This window comes from Rhinatrema bivittatum, chromosome 1, assembly GCF_901001135.1.
Source record: "Rhinatrema bivittatum chromosome 1, aRhiBiv1.1, whole genome shotgun sequence".
Lineage (NCBI taxonomy): Eukaryota > Metazoa > Chordata > Amphibia > Gymnophiona > Rhinatrematidae > Rhinatrema > Rhinatrema bivittatum.
In genome coordinates, this window is record NC_042615.1 from 433,633,071 (window position 1) to 433,651,019 (window position 17,949).

General features: G+C 44.7%; 2 protein-coding genes across 6 annotated transcripts in view; both read left to right on the forward strand.

Moving 5' to 3' along the window:
- The window catches only part of LOC115092963 (zinc finger protein 567-like), a 1,005,854-nt gene that overhangs the window by 762,105 nt on the left and 225,800 nt on the right, over window positions 1–17,949 (forward strand). The window lies entirely within an intron of this gene.
- LOC115092979 (oocyte zinc finger protein XlCOF6-like) overlaps window positions 1–17,949 on the forward strand; it is a 44,505-nt gene that overhangs the window by 14,321 nt on the left and 12,235 nt on the right. The gene's annotated exons all lie outside the window — the stretch shown is intronic.

Consider the following 17,949-nt stretch of genomic DNA (forward strand, 5'->3'; position numbering starts at 1 on the left):
AGTAATAGGTCTTGGATCTCCTTCAAGAAGGCTTCCTGGTCCCTATTAGGGGCATATATTGAGACTAGTGTATAGACATGGGAAATCTTGGTTATTTTTTTCTTTTCCATAGTTCAAGACAGGGCAGTGAAAGTCTTGTCTGACAATGCTATCATGGTAGCATATATCAACAGGCAGGGGGAACACCAAGAACCTAGCCATTTTCTTTTGAGGTTGGGATGCTTCTCCAATGGGTGGAGAGACATTTGTGCTTTTGGTCAGCATTGCATGGACAATAGACAAGCAGATTTTTCTGAGCAGACACACTGGATCCTGGAGAGAAAAACTAGTGTATGAGGTGTTTTCGATTATTAAGACTGTTTGAGCAGCTCCACAGATGGATCTGATGGCAACCAGACTGAGGACAAAGGCCCCATGGTTCTTTAGCTGAAGATGGGAGACTGGGTCAGAAGGCCTAGACGTGCTCTCCCAGCCATGACTGCAAGAAGTCCTTCTTTGTGTTTTTCTTCCTTGGCCTTCTTATAGGCAGGGTAGTCAAATATTTAGAAAAACATCATGGCAGAGTGATCCTGTTGGCTCCAGACTGACCCAGGCAGCTATGATTTGCAGATTTGGTGAATCTCAGGTTGGAGAGTCCCTTAAGTAGTGGACATATTCCTGTTCTGCTACATCAGGGACAATTTCCTTGGATTTTGTTTTGTCTCAAGGCCTGTTTTAGTTTTTTTTTTTTTTAGAAGAGAATGTTTAAAGTCAAGTTTTAAGGTCATCTCATGCTTGCTGCAGGCTAGGAAGCCTGCAGTTGGGAGGGTTATCAAGTCATGGTGCTAGGAGATGGGGATTATCCCACTGTGGGCCTCAGATCTGTTAATTCTTTCCTTTCTGCAGAGGGATTTGCAAAAAAGTCTTGTCCTAAGTTCCCTTCAAGGCACAGTTGGTGGTTTTGGTCTAATACAGAGGCAAAGTTCGGAAGACTTCTCTGGCATCACACCCAGATGTGGCAAGATTTCTTAAAGGAGTGCACCTTCTGTGTCCACAGATTAGGCAGCTTTATTCTGGTGTGGAATTTGAATTTGGTTTTGAGGGCATTGTATGAGTTCCATTTTATGCCATTGAGAGTCATTGAAAGACCTTCCTTGGAAGATAGTCTTTTTGATAGCTATTTGCTCAGCAAGACTTATTTTAAGGCTATAGGCTTTGTTGTGCAGAGATCCATCTCTTCAGATTTCGGAGGGTGAAGTGGCCATTCGAATGGTGTCGTCTTTTGCCCAAGGTGGTTTCTTCCTTCCATCTGAGCCTATCAATGGAGTTGCTGGCCTTTTCAGTGATTGGACTGTTCCAGGCAGCTTGATGTTTTGGATGGCTGCAACGAGCCCCTGAGATATTTAATGGTCATGGATATTTTTCATGGCTCGGACCTCATGTTTTTGGGGTTCAGTGGTTGTATTAAGGGGGAGAACGTGTCAAAGGCATCTATTGCCAGATAGTTCAAGGAGGAAATATCCTTAGTGTACATTTGTAAGGGACTTCAGGTGTCAGTGGGCCTTCAGGGTTATTCTAGGGTGAAGGTGACAACTTGAGCTGAATGTCACTTGGTTTCACAACAGGCATTTTGTGAAGTGGGCACCTGGTGTTCATTGAACACTTTTACCAAACATTATCAGCTGGATGTTTTGTTTCCAGAGGCAGTGATATTTGATGAGATTGTTTTAAGAGCAGGTTTTTTTGGGGTTCCACCCAGTTCAGGAGGATTTGGTACATCCTATTCGACTGGACTGATCTGGGGGACAATAAGTAGGGAAAATTGGTTGTAACCTGCTAATTTTCTTTTCTTAAGTCCCAAAGATCAGTCGAGAATTCTGCCCTGACTGGTGAAACACCACTCTTATCTGCGTATATATGTGTCAGAAGGGGTTCCCTGTGGTGTGTGCATTCCTCTTGTTGGAGAGGAGTTTCCAGTTGATTTTGTGGTATAGGTAGATTTTACTTCCCCCTGCTCAAAATTAAGGGGGCTGATTTTAGATTTTTACCATAGTTACAGGTTATACTGAGCCACTGCAGATGGCACACTGTGTTATGTACCCGGCAGTACAATAAAGTTTTTCTTCTGTCTCCATCTGCTGTTTGGGAAGAAAAACCCCATTCATCTTGACTGATCTGTGGTACTCAAAAGAAAGAAAATTATCAGGTAAGAACCACATTTTCCCTTTGCCTTCTCAGGGGAAAAGTAAGGGAGCAACACCAGTTTCTGCCCTCACTCGCTCTTTCCCTCCTCCCTAATAATCTCACTCAGACTGCCCCCCACTCTTATCTCATAGGCTTTCTGATCCCCTCACTTACATCCCACAACTTTGTTCCCCCACACAGTCTCCCCCTAACATAACCCACAGCCCCACTAATCCCCTTCTTTACTTGCCTTCCCCCTCACTCAATCTTGCCTTCCCAAATCTTCTTAACTCATTCTCTGCCCTTCTTCCACTCTCATTCTTTCCTTCGCTCCCTGCATTCACTCCCCCACCTCCCCTTCGTGTGGTTGCCAGGGTTAGAGATGGCAGAGCCCAGGGAGCCAGCAAGGCAAGCAGCAACCTGGCCAAGAAGAAGGTGACAAACCCAGTAGTGGCAGAAGTAATGGGGCTGTTAGACATTCACCTCCTATCTCTTTACCCTTAGCCATTACCCCTCAAGGTCTCCTCAGCTGAACCCAGTAATTGACCAAAAAAATCAAGGCCATGAGGCTGCCTTATGGCAGGGTAAGCAGCTCCAGCACGCTCTGCTTTTCTTCTTCTGTGGGGGCCAGAAATGATACGTGCCACTACATCATAGAGTCGGTGCTCATTTACATTGCCCGCTCTGATCCATTTCTGTGGGGGAACCAGCACTGATTTACACTGCCTGCTCTGCTTTGGACAAATGACGACAAAACGCCATTCTGAATTGTTCCACCAGAAATTTAAGTCTTGGGTAACAGGCACAAAAATGGATTGAATTAGCACAAGTTTAAAACTTGTGAGGTGTAGTGCCAATCAGGGCTAAGCTCAGTTCAGTGCAGATAGCAAACAGTATGTTCTTCAGAAAGATATGCATTTACCACCTGAGAAACATAACTAGACAAATCCTCCCTCAAAGTCTTAAATAAAACATTCATAGTGCAATACGTCTTGTTTAAGTTAGCAATAATGTGAGACATTTCTGAAACTGAGACTACCCTGAAGCTATCCCATTGCTGCTTGCGGAAATCAGAAACAGGATCCCCATGAGCAAGAGAACGCCAGGAAAATTTGTCTAAGGAAATTTATTACAAAAGGATTGTGCAAATTTTTCACGGCTATCAACTGTGCCCTCTAAAACTTTCACCAGAGGATGAAATACCAAACCTTTAACTACATGAAATAGCTTGCAAAACTTTTGTTTGATGTTATCTGCTGTTTTATGATTCATTGTAGTCTACTTAGTATACCTGCTTCGTGATACACATACAATAAATATTTTAAATACATATTTGCAGAAGAATGAATAGGAACAGAACAATATATATATTTTTTATACTCATTCCTTGTCCTGTGATGCTTTAATTCAGCTAGGTATAAAATCTGACCCTCAGGAGACTAGATTTTCACCAAGCTCGTTCAGCTTTTCTGAGCTGATGTTTATCCTCCTTAAGACTAGAGTTACACTATGGAGCCACTTTGCTTTTGTGAAGTGTAACATTTTACAGGGGCTAAACACTTGAGCATTATGCAAAAATAGTTGCCAATAGGAACTGCTGGGTTGACATTAGTAAATGTAACACCATTCAATAGAGGTAACCATTCATTTTGCAGCTGTTCGGCCTCAATATGGCTGCATTTAAAATTCAAATGATATGTGGATTTGATAGATAAATCATAAGGAATTATCAGACCAAGGCACTTTCTGTATTGACAAACAAAACCATCAGGCCGCATCCAATTAAACAAACTAGGCCAAATATATGTCCTAATCTATGAGTGGGCTGATCAATAGTTTGGGACTTTCCAAGGGCAGCTATATTTGTTTAAATAGTGTACAACATTAATAGAGAGTGGTGAAGTGCAAACATGTATTTTGAGATCACCTAAAACTGGAGGATGGATCCAAATGAAGAAAACAGGAAAGAGCATGAGTACTGGCAAGTTAGATGTAAAGCATTAGTAAGGCGAGCCAAAAGAGTATTTGAAAGAAAGCTTGCCAGAAGGACAAAAATGTGAAATAAAAAAACTTTCAAGTATATTCAAAGAAAGAAGGCTGTGAAGGAGTCTGTTGGACTGCTATATGACTAAGGGGTAAAAGGAGTGCTCCAGAAAGACATCATGGAGATTAAGATTTCCCTCTAATTTATTCCACAAAAAAAATAGACAAATCTGTTGCAGAACAATGTTACCACATTTATTTTCTATATAATATTACATGAGCAAATACCACACATCAAGCAGACTCTCAGCTGGTGTTCCTCGAAACCCAGTACATACAATCAGTCACATACAAAGTCAGCATGAGGCAGCAATACATGTCTTAGCTCATGATCATTTGATAAGTTGATATGACTTAGGTCCTAATTGCAATTTAAAAGGTGAGGTGAAAGAGGCTATTTTAGCCAAAAAAAATCCTTCAAAAACTGGAAGAAGAATCCATCTGAAGAAAATAGGATAAACCATAAGCATTGTCAAGTTAAGTGTAAAACATTGATAAGACAGACGAAGAGAGAATTTGAAATGAAGTTGTCCATAGAAGCAAAAACTCATAATAAAAACTTTAAAAAATATATCCAAATCAAGAAACCTGTGAGGGAGTCGGTTGGACCATTAGATGACCGAGGGGTTAAAGGGGCTCTTAGGGAAGATAAGGCCATTGCAGAAAGACTAAATGAATTCTTTGCTTCCGTGTTTACTAATGAGGATGTTGGGGAGATACCAGTTCCGGAGATGGTTTTCAGTGGTGATGAGTCAGACAAACTGAACGAAATCACTGTGAACCTGGAAGATGTAGTAGGCCAGATTGACAAAGTAAAGAGTAGCAAATCACCTGGACCGGATGGTATGCATCCTAGGGTACTGAAGGAACTAAAAAATGACATGTCTCATCTATTAGTTAAAAATTGTAACCTATCATTAAAATCATCCATTGTACCTGAAGACTGGAGGGTGGCCAATGTAACCCCAATATTTAAAAAAGGCTCAAGGGGCGATCCAGGTAACTATAGACCAGTGAACCTGACTTCAGTGCTGGGAAAAATAGTGGAAACTATTCTCAAGATCAAAATCATAGAGCATATAGAAAGTCATGATTTAATGGAACACAGTCAACATGGATTTACCCGAGGGAAGTCTTGCCTAACAAATCTGCTTCATTTTTTTAAAGGGGTTAATAAACATGTGGATAAAGGTGAATCGGTAGATGTACTGTATTTGCATTTTCAGAAGGCGTTTGACAAAGTCCCTTATGAGAGGCTTCTACGAAAACTAAAAAGTCATGGGATAGGAGGCGATGTCCTTTCATGGATTACAAACTGGTTAAAAGACAGGAAACAGAGAGTAGGATTAAATGGTCAATTTTCTCAGTGGAAAAGGGTAAACAGTAGAATGCCTCAGGGATCTGTACTTGGACCGGTGCTTTTCAATATATATATAAATGATCTGGAAAGGAATTCGACGAGTGAGGTTATCAAATTTGCGGATGATACAAAATTATTCAGAGTAGTTAAATCACAAGCAGACTGTGATACATTACAGGAGGACCTTGCAAGACTGGAAGATTGGGCATCCAAATAGCAGATGAAATTTAATGTGGACAAAATAACCCTTGCTGTAGTTACACGATGTTAGGTTCCATATTAGGAGCTATCACCCAGGAAAAAGACCTAGGCATCATAGTGGATAATACTTTAAAATCATCGGCTCAGTGTGCTACAGCAGTCAAAAAAGCAAACAGAATGTTAGGAATTATTAGGAAGGGAATGGTTAATAAAACGGAAAATGTCATAATGCCTCTATATCGCTCCATGGTGAGTCTGTACCTTGAATACTGTGTACAAATCTGGTCGCCACATCTCAAAAAAAGATATAGTTGCAATGGAGAGGGTACAGAGAAGGGCAACCAAAATGATAAAGGGGATGGAACAGCTCCCCTATGAGGAAAGGCTGAAGACGTTAGGGCTGTTCAGCTTGGAGAAGAGACGACTGAGGGGCGATATGATAGAGATCTTTAAGATCATAAGAGGTCTTGAATGAGTAGATGTGATTCGATTATTTACACTTTCGAATAATTGAAGGACTAGGGGGAATTCCATGAAGTTAGCAAGTAGCACCTTTAAGACTAATCGGAGAAAATTGTTTTTCACTAACGCACAATAAAGCTCTGGAATTTGTTGCCAGAGGATGTGGTTAGTGCGGTTAGTGTAGCTGGGTTCAAAAAAGGTTTGGATAAGTTCTTGGAGGAGAAGTCCATTAACGGCTATTAATCAAGTTTACTTAGGGAATAGCAACTGCTATTAATTGCATCAGTAGGTTCTTGTGGCCTGGTTTGGCCTCTGTTGGAAACAGGATGCTGGGCTTGATGGACCCTTGGTCTGACCCAGCATGGCAATTTCTTATGTTCTTAATTACCTACAAGCACAGCACATTTTTGTTATGATAAGAAAGGATCACACATCGTCATATCAGTTTTCTACCAATTATAATTATCTTTTATCTTGTCCATGGAGCAAAAATGTCTAATAGTGTATAACCTTGTACAGATTGTTTATAATAAGAATAAAAGATATATGTAATCTAAAAGAGTGTTCATAGCAAGCATCAGTAAAGAATATTATAAGCTAAATTGAACTATATTGAAGAGAGAGAGATACAATAAAGCTGTAATGCCTGCAGGAATAGTGGACCCTTGGTGCTGCGGTGTGGTTGGTGCTGCCTAGTGAGCAAACCCATTAGGCCCACACTGGCTGCTGGCGGAGAAGCCCTGTGCCATGACAGACTGGAGCTTTGCCTATACCAGCTGCAAGTTGAGCCCTTGGGTTCTGGCAGCCGACAGGTCTTAGGTGGGTCCCTGTGGCTATCCAGTGATGAGTCCAAGTCAGGTGAGAGTCAATGCAGGCGGCAGATAATGGAGATAAGAAATGAGCCAGAGGTCGGGGCAGGCAGCAGACTGCAGTAACTGAGAATAGTCCAGAGGAAGGGGCAGGCCGCAGACAGAGTGAAGTAAAGTGTGGGGGTCAGGTCCAGGCAGTGATCTTGGAAGGTCAGGGTCCAAGCCAGAGTCAGAATCCAGGAAGTCTAGCCATATGGATCGGGACAAGACAAGGAGACAAGCAAGGCAAGGACAAGGCATGAACAAGGCAAGGCGACAACACAAGAATAGCAACATGCATTGGGATACAAGGCACACCAGGATATGTGTTGCTGAGGCAAAGTGGAGAAGTCCCAGAAGCCCTATATATATGCAGAGTGTGCTGTCGTCATCAGTGGGCGCTGCAGGCATTTCCTGCAGTGGGCCCTTTAATTCTGTAGAGGATGGGTGTGCGCACGCTTCTAAGGAGGCCGAGACAAGCAGTGGCCATGGCGGCATCCAGCCGTGGAAGAGTGCTCAGCTGTTTGGCCATGTCATGTTGAGTAAGATGGCTCACAGGATGGCCCCACAAGCCACTGATCATAACAAAAGTTTTTGATTTCATCAACATGGCCATAGCAGAAAAACTAAATTAATTCTTTGTTTTAGTCTTTATTCAGGAGGGTAGTGAGGATATTCCTGTAGTGGAAAAATTCTCTCAGGGTGAAGATTCAGACGAACTTAATAATATCATGGTGAACCGGAAAGTCAAGCTAAAGAGTAACAAATTAGTGAGACTGAATGGTATATACCCTAGAGTTCTGAAAGAACTAAAAAAATGAAATTGCGAACTTATAAGTAATTTCTGTGTTATGAACGCGCCCTGTGGGCCCTGAGCAGGGATGCAGAGGTACAATCATCTGCTCCTGGGAGAGAGTGAGCCCTTGGCCCACCGGACGACTCGGGGAGGAGCCCCAGAGCACGCCCCAAGGGAGGTGAGCGAGTGCAGGCACGGACGGAGCAAGTACACAGGAGTTGGGACGAGTCGGGGTCAGCACCCCGCTGAGCCAACACGCACCGGTGAAATCAGACAGAGGCAGAGGGCTGGAAACGAAGAGACAAGGAACTGGAACAAGAGGCTCCGGATCCTAGAACGAGAGAAGTCAGAGTACATAGCGAAGACGAGGGCTTCTGGTACTTGGAAGAGACGAGATTCTAGAGACTTGGGCGAGACGAGACTCTTGGAACTGGGAAGGCACTGTCCCTCAGGGCACCCTACACAGCCCAACTGGACTGATCACGGACCACCCTGTCCCGCTGCACACCCTACACAACCTCAGAGGCTGGTTGCGGACCACGCGGGGAGCGGAACAAGCACAGGACGGAGAGAAGGATCCAGACAGTGCTTGGGAGAGGTCCAGCTGGAAGTGGACTCCAGTCACCGAAGACAGACACCAAATGAGACGGATTTATGCCCACGAAGGATGGCTAGAGACGAAGTCCGGTGGATGGCAAAGGCAGCTGCGGATTCTTCAGGATTAAGATGAGGAACGAAGGAGATCGGTACACAAGAGAATGGTACTTCCAAAGGTAAGGGCATCTGAACTAGTGGACATCTGGATGAGAGGACATCTGGACGAGAGGACATCCAGACATCTGAACAGGTGAACAAGCGGACATCTAGATGAGAGGACATCTGGACGAGGGGACGTCTGGACAACTGGATACAGATGAGGAGCTCCAGGGTTTAAGGAAGGGAAGCTGGACTGGAACATACCACAAGGAAGATCCAACGAGGGATGAGACCCGGAACATTGGACGGAGACATCAGAACATGAAGTCATCTGGACAGGAGCAGTAGATGGACTCCTTGGAAGTTGAAGAAAGTCCAAGGGAGATGTAACTTGAGGAAGGAGTCGTAACTCGATTTGAAGGCCCTGAGGAACTGAAGCAGGGCCTTTTTATAGGGCAGGACCAGGAAGAGCCCTGAAGACGTTATCTAATGAGGCCGAGGAATTCTTCCTGTCTCTGTGTTGTTAAAGCTGGGAATTAGCAATCTGTTATTAGAGCTCTGTTGTTAAAGCTGAGAGATAGCAATCTGTTATTTAAGGAATTGCTGGAGATAGCAATCTGTTATTATTTAGAATAGTTGTGGATGGATCCTTGGACCAGTGGCAGGTGACCACGCCCTCGGGGGAGCTCCCGAGAGGGACCACTGGTCAGGCTTAATGTAGGAGACAAACACACACTAGTTCTTTTATTAGACAATATATTAAACCTCCAGAGGTGGCAGTACTGAGCTGGAAGCTCGCGGCTGGGCTGTAGTCCCTCAGGTACTGGAACAGCGATGCCAAGGTGGCTGAGCTGTAGAGAAACTAAGAAAGTGAGTAGGCAAGACATGCAGAGTTCAGGAACAAGTCCTTGATGGTAACACTCACACAATAGTCTCTTGAGGCAGCTCAGGAGTTGGTATGCATTAGGCCCTCGAGGTGTGAGTACCTGGTTCCAGGGAAAGCTCTGAGAGATAGATAGAAACTCACTGATGTTATAAGCAACAAAGACTTCTTAGAAAGCAGTATATTAAACCACCAATGCGGCAATAATGAGATGGAAGCGCCCGGCTGGGCTGTAAGCCCTCAGGTACTGGAACAGCGATCCCAAAGTAGCTGAGCTGTAGAGAAACTAAGAAAGTGAGTAGATAGGATATGCAGAGTTCTGGAACAAGTCCTTGGTGATATCACTCACACCATAGTCTCTTGAGACAGCCCAGGAGTTGGAATGCAGTAGGCCCTCGAGGAGCAAGTACCTGGTCCCAGGGAAAGCTCTGAGAGATAGATGGAAACTCACTAATGTTGTAAGCAGCGATGACTTCTTAGCAGAAGTGGTATTCAGCAGCTGGTCCGGGACGTGGGCCCTCGAGGAGCAAGTACTGGTTCCGGACTGTGACCTGAAAAGAAAAAGAGAGATCGAGGCCTCCGAGGAGCGGGTACCTCTAGTGAACTCCGAGGAGGCAGAGTAGCTAGGTTTGCGGAGAGCAAATCCCATCCGCAGCGACCTGGAGGAAGCGAACCCTTGCTAACTCGTCTTGTTAGCAAAAACTGAGACCTTAAATATCTGGAGCTGATGACATCATCTCAGGGGGATGCCCCTGAGGTTCTCGCCAACGCCGGTTCATTAGTCGGGCCGTGCGCGTCCTTAGGCATCTAGTCAACATGGCGGCTTGCAGCGTCGAGCCGGTCCGGGGATGCCGGAGGAGGACGGCCTGGAGATGCCGCAGCAGCTAGCCTTCCATCAACCCCGGAGGGAGTCGAGAATGAGGTAAGGTGGGCGGAGCAGAGACGTCAGACAGCAATGGATACAACCCTCTGGCCCTTTAAAAGAGGTGAAGAGGTGCACGCCAACATCTAGAGGGACCCCGGAGGCTGGAGGGCAGAACCAAGATCTGTGGCAGTGTCCAGCTACATGGAGAAGGAGAGAGCAGGCCGGAGGCGGCTCCTGCCGCGAAGAGGAGCTCCGACGGCAGTGCTCAGGCCGCGGAGGAGGGAATCCTGGCGGGGACGTCCCCGCTGCAGAGATCAGCGGTGCAGCTCCAGCCGCACAAGTGAAGAGAGGCAGCAGCAGCAGCAAGGCCGCGAAGATGAAGGGAGGCTCAGTGGCGGTCCAGGCCACGAAGAAGAGCGGCAGCGTCAGCTGGGGCAGGAGAGAGGTGGGAGCCTGTCCGCAGGATGAGGACCGCGGGCAGGATCATAACACTCTGTCTTCTAATTCAAGTAAGCAATGGTACTTGTGGATTGGAGGGTGATCAACTTAACATCTTTTTTTAAAATGGGATCAAAGTGATCCAAGAAACGACAGTGAGGCTGGTGTTTGTGCCAGGCACAATGGTAGAGGCTATTCTGAAAAATAAAATTACTGGCCATCTGGATAGATATAGACTAATGGGGCAGAGCCAACATGGATTTACAAAGGGAAATCTTGCCTTACAAATCTAAGACTGTTTATCCTGGAGAAGAGAGGGCTGAGAGATCATCTGATAGAGGTCTATAAAATCTTGAGTGGGATGGAATAAGTAAACAGCGGTTACTTACCATTTCAAATAGTACTAGGACAAGGGAAAAATCTTGAAACTAATAGATAGCATATTTAAATCAAATTGGAGAAAGTGTATATGGCCCGACCTTTGGTCATCCATTAATTGGCCCTAGCTCCTAGTCCTTAGGATTTATATCAGTTTAAGTGGAGACAGCATTCCTGCATAGGCCTTTCCCTAGAAGCAGCCTGTGAGTGATGATCTAATCCACAAGGGGGGGTAGGGGGGTGGTTAGCCCTAGTTAGTGTGTGGCAGTGTAGATTTTATGTCAAGAGAGAAGGAATATTTTCAGTGTGATCTTTAAAAGGCTGATCTAACAAAGTGCCCCCAGCCTAGTGCGCAAGTTTACGTGCGTTTTGGACGTGCTAAACTAATACCCGATGTAATTAGGAGATTAGCACATCCAAAACATGTACCAAAATAAATGCATAGCCGATAGCGCCCATCATATGTAGAAAATTGCTGCACGCCCAATGCACGCTTTTTTAACACGGCAAATTTAACGCCAGCCCTGGAGGTGGCGTAAGGTCCATCCGTGAGTCAAGGGCTCAATAGAAGTTTAGTTTAACTACAGTCCTCAGTGGTTCCTCCAACTTAGTATTGTTGTGATACTTAAATTTACTACTTGCCGTATTGAAAAATAAGCGCACATGTACCCCCGATTTTATAACATGCGCACGCTCCGAAATCGGAGTGGCCTCGGAGGGAATTTTCCTGCCCCTCCCACCCCACCTTCTTTTCCTCTGCCTCCCCCACCCTTCCCCTCCTACACTTGACGTTTTCTTTTTTTTATTATAAAACTTACTTCAGCCCTGGGGCTGAAGTAAGTTGCAGGCGCCAGTCGACTGCCAGCACGCGATCCCTGGATCAGCGGCGTGCGGAGGCCTCTGGCCACGCCCCCGCCCCCGGATCAGCGGCCGTGTCGGGGGATCGCGCGCCGGCACTCAGCCAGCACGTGCAACCTATGGAACAAAGGTTAGTGAGGGGGGGGGTGCGGAGGGAACAGGGAAAGCCATCGGGGCTCCCCTAGGGCTCGGCACGCGCAAGTTGCACAAGTGTGCACCCCTCTTGCGCGCACCGATCCCGGATTTTATAACGTGCGTGGCTGCACGCGCATGTTATAACATCGGGCATAGATTTGTGCTCGCCGGATTGCACGCACAAATCTCCACCCGCGCGTAGGTTTTAAAATCTGGCCCCGAGCTTTGATAAATGACTTGAGTTTTTCCACAAAGAGGGAAGGAAACTGTTTTCTGTTGCCCTGAGCTGGAAGGACTGTTTTCAGTGGCTGACCTTTCTTCTAGAAGGGCTGCATCTGTTTTGTGAGGAGGAGTCAAAGGTAGAAAAGAGAAGAATGACATCTGGAGACCCCCAATGAAGTTTCCACCCCTGGGACACAGGACACTGCTAGGTTGAAGTACGGGATTCTTCGTGGATCTCAGGTACTGGGTAGGGTATCTTTCACAGTTAGGACACTCATTGCCGGTAATGAAAGATAAGCCAGTTTCAAGCTCTTATCTGGAAGGTCACATCCACAGAGTTAGAGATCAGTTAAATCCTGGCTCATGTAAAACTAAGGACCCTCCAGGGTAGCATTCTCTGAAATGCTCCCTGTTCCACGCGCAGGTCACCAGAGGCAGGCAGAGCTCCGGAGTCTCAATGCGTGGATGAGACGATGGTGCAAGGAAGAGGGATTCAGTTTTGTTAGGAACTGGGGAACCTTTTGGGGAAGGGGGAGTCTCTTCCGAAGGGATGGGCTCCACGCTCAGCAGCGCATGGTTCGGAGAGATGTATCTTTAAAGGATACTAATGATGCATTAGAATTAGGGCATCCCGACAGTGAGGTTCCAATAATTAGAAAAGTAGTCCAAGTGCCTGTAACTAAAAACTCACCTGAGCTAAAAAATTCTAACATCCCTATCAATTAAAAAGCAGAATGAAAATAAAAACAAAAAACAAACTTTGAAATGTTTGTATGCTAATGCCAGAAGTCTAAGAAGTAAGATGGGAAAATTAGAATGTATAGCACTAAATGATGACATAGACTTAATTGGCATCTCAGAGACATGGTGGAAAGAGGATAACCAATGGGACAGTGCTATACCGGGGTACAAATTATATCGCAATGACAGAGAGGAGCACTCAGGAGGAGGTGTGGCGCTTTATGTCCGGGATGGCATAGAGTCCAACAGGATAAACATCCTGCATGAGACTAAATACAAAATTGAATCTTTATGGGTAGAAATCCCATGTGTGTCAGGGAAGGCTATAGTGATAGGGGTATACTACCGTCCACCTGGTCAAGATGGTGAGACGGACAGTGAAATGCTAAGAGAAATTAGGGAAGCTAACCAAATTGGTAGTGCAGTAATAATGGGAGATTTCAATTACCCCAATATAGACTGGGTAAATGTATCATCAGGTCACGCTAGAGAGAGAACGTTCCTGGATGGAATAAATGATAGCTTTATGGAGCAATTGGTTCAGGAACCGACGAGAGAGGGAGCAATTTTAGATCTAATTCTCAGTGGAGCACAGGACTTGATAAGAGAAGTAATGGTGGTGGAGCCGCTTGGCAATAGTGATCATAATATGATAAAATTTGATTTAATGACTAGAAAAGGAACAGTGTGCAAATCCAAGGCTTTCGTGCTAAACTTTCAAAAGGGAAACTTTGATAAAATGAGAAAAATAGTTAGAAAAAAACTGAAAGGAGCAGCTACAAAAGTAAAAAATGTCCAAGAGGCGTGGTCATTGTTAAAAAACACCATTCTAGAAGCACAGTCCAGATGTATTCCATACATTAAGAAAGGTGGAAAGAAGGCAAAACGATTACCGGCATGGTTAAAAGGGGAGGTGAAAGAAGCTATTTTAGCCAAAAGATCTTCATTCAAAAATTGGAAGAAGGATCCAACAGAAGAAAATAGGATAAAGCATAAACATTGGCAAGTTAAATGTAAGACATTGATAAGACAGGCTGAGAGAGAATTTGAAAAGAAGTTGGCTGTAGAGGCAAAAACACACAGTAAAAACTTTTTAAAATATATCCGAAGCAGAAAGCCTGTGAGGGAGTCATTTGGACCGTTAGATGATCGAGGGGTTAAAGGGGCACTTAGAGAAGATAAGGCCATCGCGGAAAGATTAAATGATTTCTTTGCTTCAGTGTTTACTGAAGAGGATGTTGGGGAGGTACCTGTAATGGAGAAGGTTTTCATGGGTAATGATTCAGATGGACTGAATCAAATCACGGTGAACCTAGAAGATGTGGTAGGCCTGATTGACAAACTGAAGAGTAGTAAATCACCTGGACCGGATGGTATACACCCCAGAGTTCTGAAGGAACTGAAAAATGAAATTTCAGACCTATTAGTAAAAATTTGTAACTTATCATTAAAATCATCCATTGTACCTGAAGACTGGAGGATAGCAAATGTAACCCCAATATTTAAAAAGGGCTCCAGGGGCGATCCGGGAAACTACAGACCGGTTAGCCTGACTTCAGTGCCAGGAAAAATAGTGGAAAGTGTTCTAAACATCAAAATCACAGAACATATAGAAAGACATGGTTTAATGGAACAAAGTCAGCAAGGCTTTACCCAGGGCAAGTCTTGCCTCACAAATCTGCTTCATTTTTTTGAAGGAGTTAATAAACATGTGGATAAAGGTGAACCGGTAGATATAGTATACTTGGATTTTCAGAAGGCGTTTGACAAAGTTCCTCATGAGAGGCTTCTAGGAAAAGTAAAAAGTCATGGGATAGGTGGCGATGCCCTTTCGTGGATTGCAAACTGGTTAAAAGACAGGAAACAGAGAGTAGGATTAAATGGGTAATTTTCTCAGTGGAAGGGAGTGGACAGTGGAGTGCCTCAGGGATCTGTATTGAGACCCTTACTTTTCAATATATTTATAAATGATCTGGAAAGAAATACGACGAGTGAGATAATCAAATATGCAGATGACACGAAATTGTTCAGAGTAGTTAAATCACAAGCAGATTGTGATAAATTGCAGGAAGACCTTGTGAGACTGGAAAATTGGGCATCCAAATGGCAGATGAAATTTAATGTGGATAAGTGCAAGGTGATGCATATAGGGAAAAATAACCCATGCTATAATTACACACAGCTCGATCCAGTAAAGTCCGCGGGAGAGCGGACGAACGCCCGCTCTCCCGGCGCGCGCACCGGCCCCTCGCCGGTGCGCGCTATCCAGTATTTAAATGAGGTGACGCGGTGCAAACGGGGAAAAGGAGGCGCTAGGGACACTAGCGCGTCCCTAGCGCCTCCTTTTTGTCAGGAGCGGCGGCTGTCAGCGGGTTTGACAGCCGACGCTCAATTTTGCCGGCGTCGGTTCTCGAGCCCGCTGACAGCCACGGGCTCGGAAACCGGACGCCGGCAAAATTGAGCGTCCGGTTTTCGGCCCGACAGCCGCGGGCCGAATTCAAAATTTTTTTTATTTTTTTTTTTACTTTTTTTTACTTTTGGGGACCTCCGACTTAATATCGCTATGATATTAAGTCGGAGGGTGCACAGAAAAGCAGTTTTTACTGCTTTTCTGTGCACTTCCCTGGCGCCGGAAGAAATTAGCGCCGACCTTTGGGCGGCGCTAATTTCTTAGAGTAAAATGTGCGGCTTGGCTGCACATTTTACTTACTGGATCGCTAGGGAATACCTAATAGGGCCATCAACATGCATTTGCATGTTGAGGGCGCTATTAGGTGCCGCGGGCGGGCCGCGTGTTTTCCTCCCCTTACTGAATAAGGGGTAAGGGAAAACACGCGTCCAGAGCAGGGTGACAGTGCGCTCCGACGGAGCACACTTTACTGGATCGAGCTGACAATGTTGGGTTCCATATTAGGTGCTACAACCCAAGAAAGAGATCTAGGTGTCATAGTGGATAACACATTGAAATCATTGGTACAGTGTGCTGCGGCAGTCAAAAAAGCAAACAGAATGTTGGGAATTATTAGAAAGAGAATGGTGAATAAAACGGAAAATGTTATTATGCCTCTGTATCGCTCCATGGTGAGACCGCACCTTGAATACTGTGTACAATTCTGGTCGCCGCATCTCAAAAAAGATATAATTGCGATGGAGAAGGTACAGAGAAGGGCTACCAAAATGATAAGGGGAATGGAACAGCTCCCCTATGAGGAAAGACTAAAGAGGTTAGGACTTTTCAGCTTGGAGAAGAGACGGCTGAGGGGGGGATATGATAGAGGTGTTTAAAATCATGAGAGGTCTAGAACGGGTAGATGTGAATCGGTTATTTACTCTTTCGGATAATAGAAAGACTAGGGGGCACTCCATGAAGTTAGCATGGGGCACATTTAAAACTAATCGGAGAAAGTTCTTTTTTACTCAACGCACAATTAAACTCTGGAATTTGTTGCCAGAGGATGTGGTTAGTGCAGTCAGTATAGCTGGGTTTAAAAAAGGATTGGATAAGTTCTTGGAGGAGAAGTCCATTACCTGCTATTAAGTTCACTTAGAGAATAGCCACTGCCATTAGCAATGGTAACATGGAATAGACCTTTTTTGGGTACTTGCCAGGTTCTTATGGCCTGGATTGGCCGCTGATGGAAACAGGATGCTGGGCTTGATGGACCCTTGGTCTGACCTAGTATGGCATGTTCTTATGTTCTTATGACCCTGGATGTAACTGGACATTTTGTTTATTGCACCACTTGATTATTTTCAACTCAGTCAAAATAAACTTTAATTTTAATCACCCATCCGGAGAGTCCTGCTTGGTTTATAAGAGTACCGGTCCTGAAGAGCAAGGGTAACACAACCATGGGATGCTACACAACCCTGCCTGGGTCAAGAAGGTTCCGCACAGAAAGGACCCAACCCTTGGGTAAAGAATGTGGGGCAAGAGAAACTGAGGAGGTAGCATTGTATAATGAATGCTTTTATGGGTTCGTAGGAAACATGCCAACCGCCAAAAAAGGGTTACATGTATATTCATTGAACACCCAGTTAAGCTGTAGAATTTGTTGCCAGAGGATGTGATAAAAGCAGTTACAATAGCTGACAAAAAAATAAAAGGATTTAGTATATCTGAATTTCTGTTAATATAGAGGAGGGAAAATCCGTAAACAATTATTAGCCAGGTAGATTTGGAAAAGCTCCTCTTTATTCCTGGTGATGAGCAAGAAGAATTGGACCTATTCTTTGGAATCCTGCCAGGTACTCATGACCTGGATTGGCCACTGTTGGAGACAGGATGTTGGGTCTGGTCCAGTAAGGCATTTCATATGTTTGTTGTATGCAAAGTTCACACAATGTTCAGCTCAAATTCTCTGAGCAGCGTAGACACACACATTTATACCTGCTTGGGGGCAGGTCTAAACTTCCATGCAAACATTTGTGCGTGTGCCTTCAAAAATTAAAGTTATGCACAGAAATGATTTTGCCACCTCAGCTCTGGCCCAGGAATGCCTCTTTGCAGTGTGCTTGTAAATGCTTGTGAAAATTCACCCCACAATGCAGTAAGCAGATTTCCAAGGTGCAATCTGATTTCTGATCTGTTTCAGCTGGATAAGAAACAATGGGGTAGATATTCAAAGCTATCTATGTAAGTAACTTAGCCGGTTAGAACTAATCTGGCTAAGTTACAATGTATATTCAGCAAAGCCACTGAATGTACTAGTATATGTGCACACCTCGCCAGATAAGTCTACTTGGCTAAGTTTAGACCTGCTCTATGGGGCATCTAAACTTAGACGTAAATTTATCCAGCTAACTCTGAATATCGATAGTTAACTGTATAACTTATATGGCTAATTCACACCACCCCTG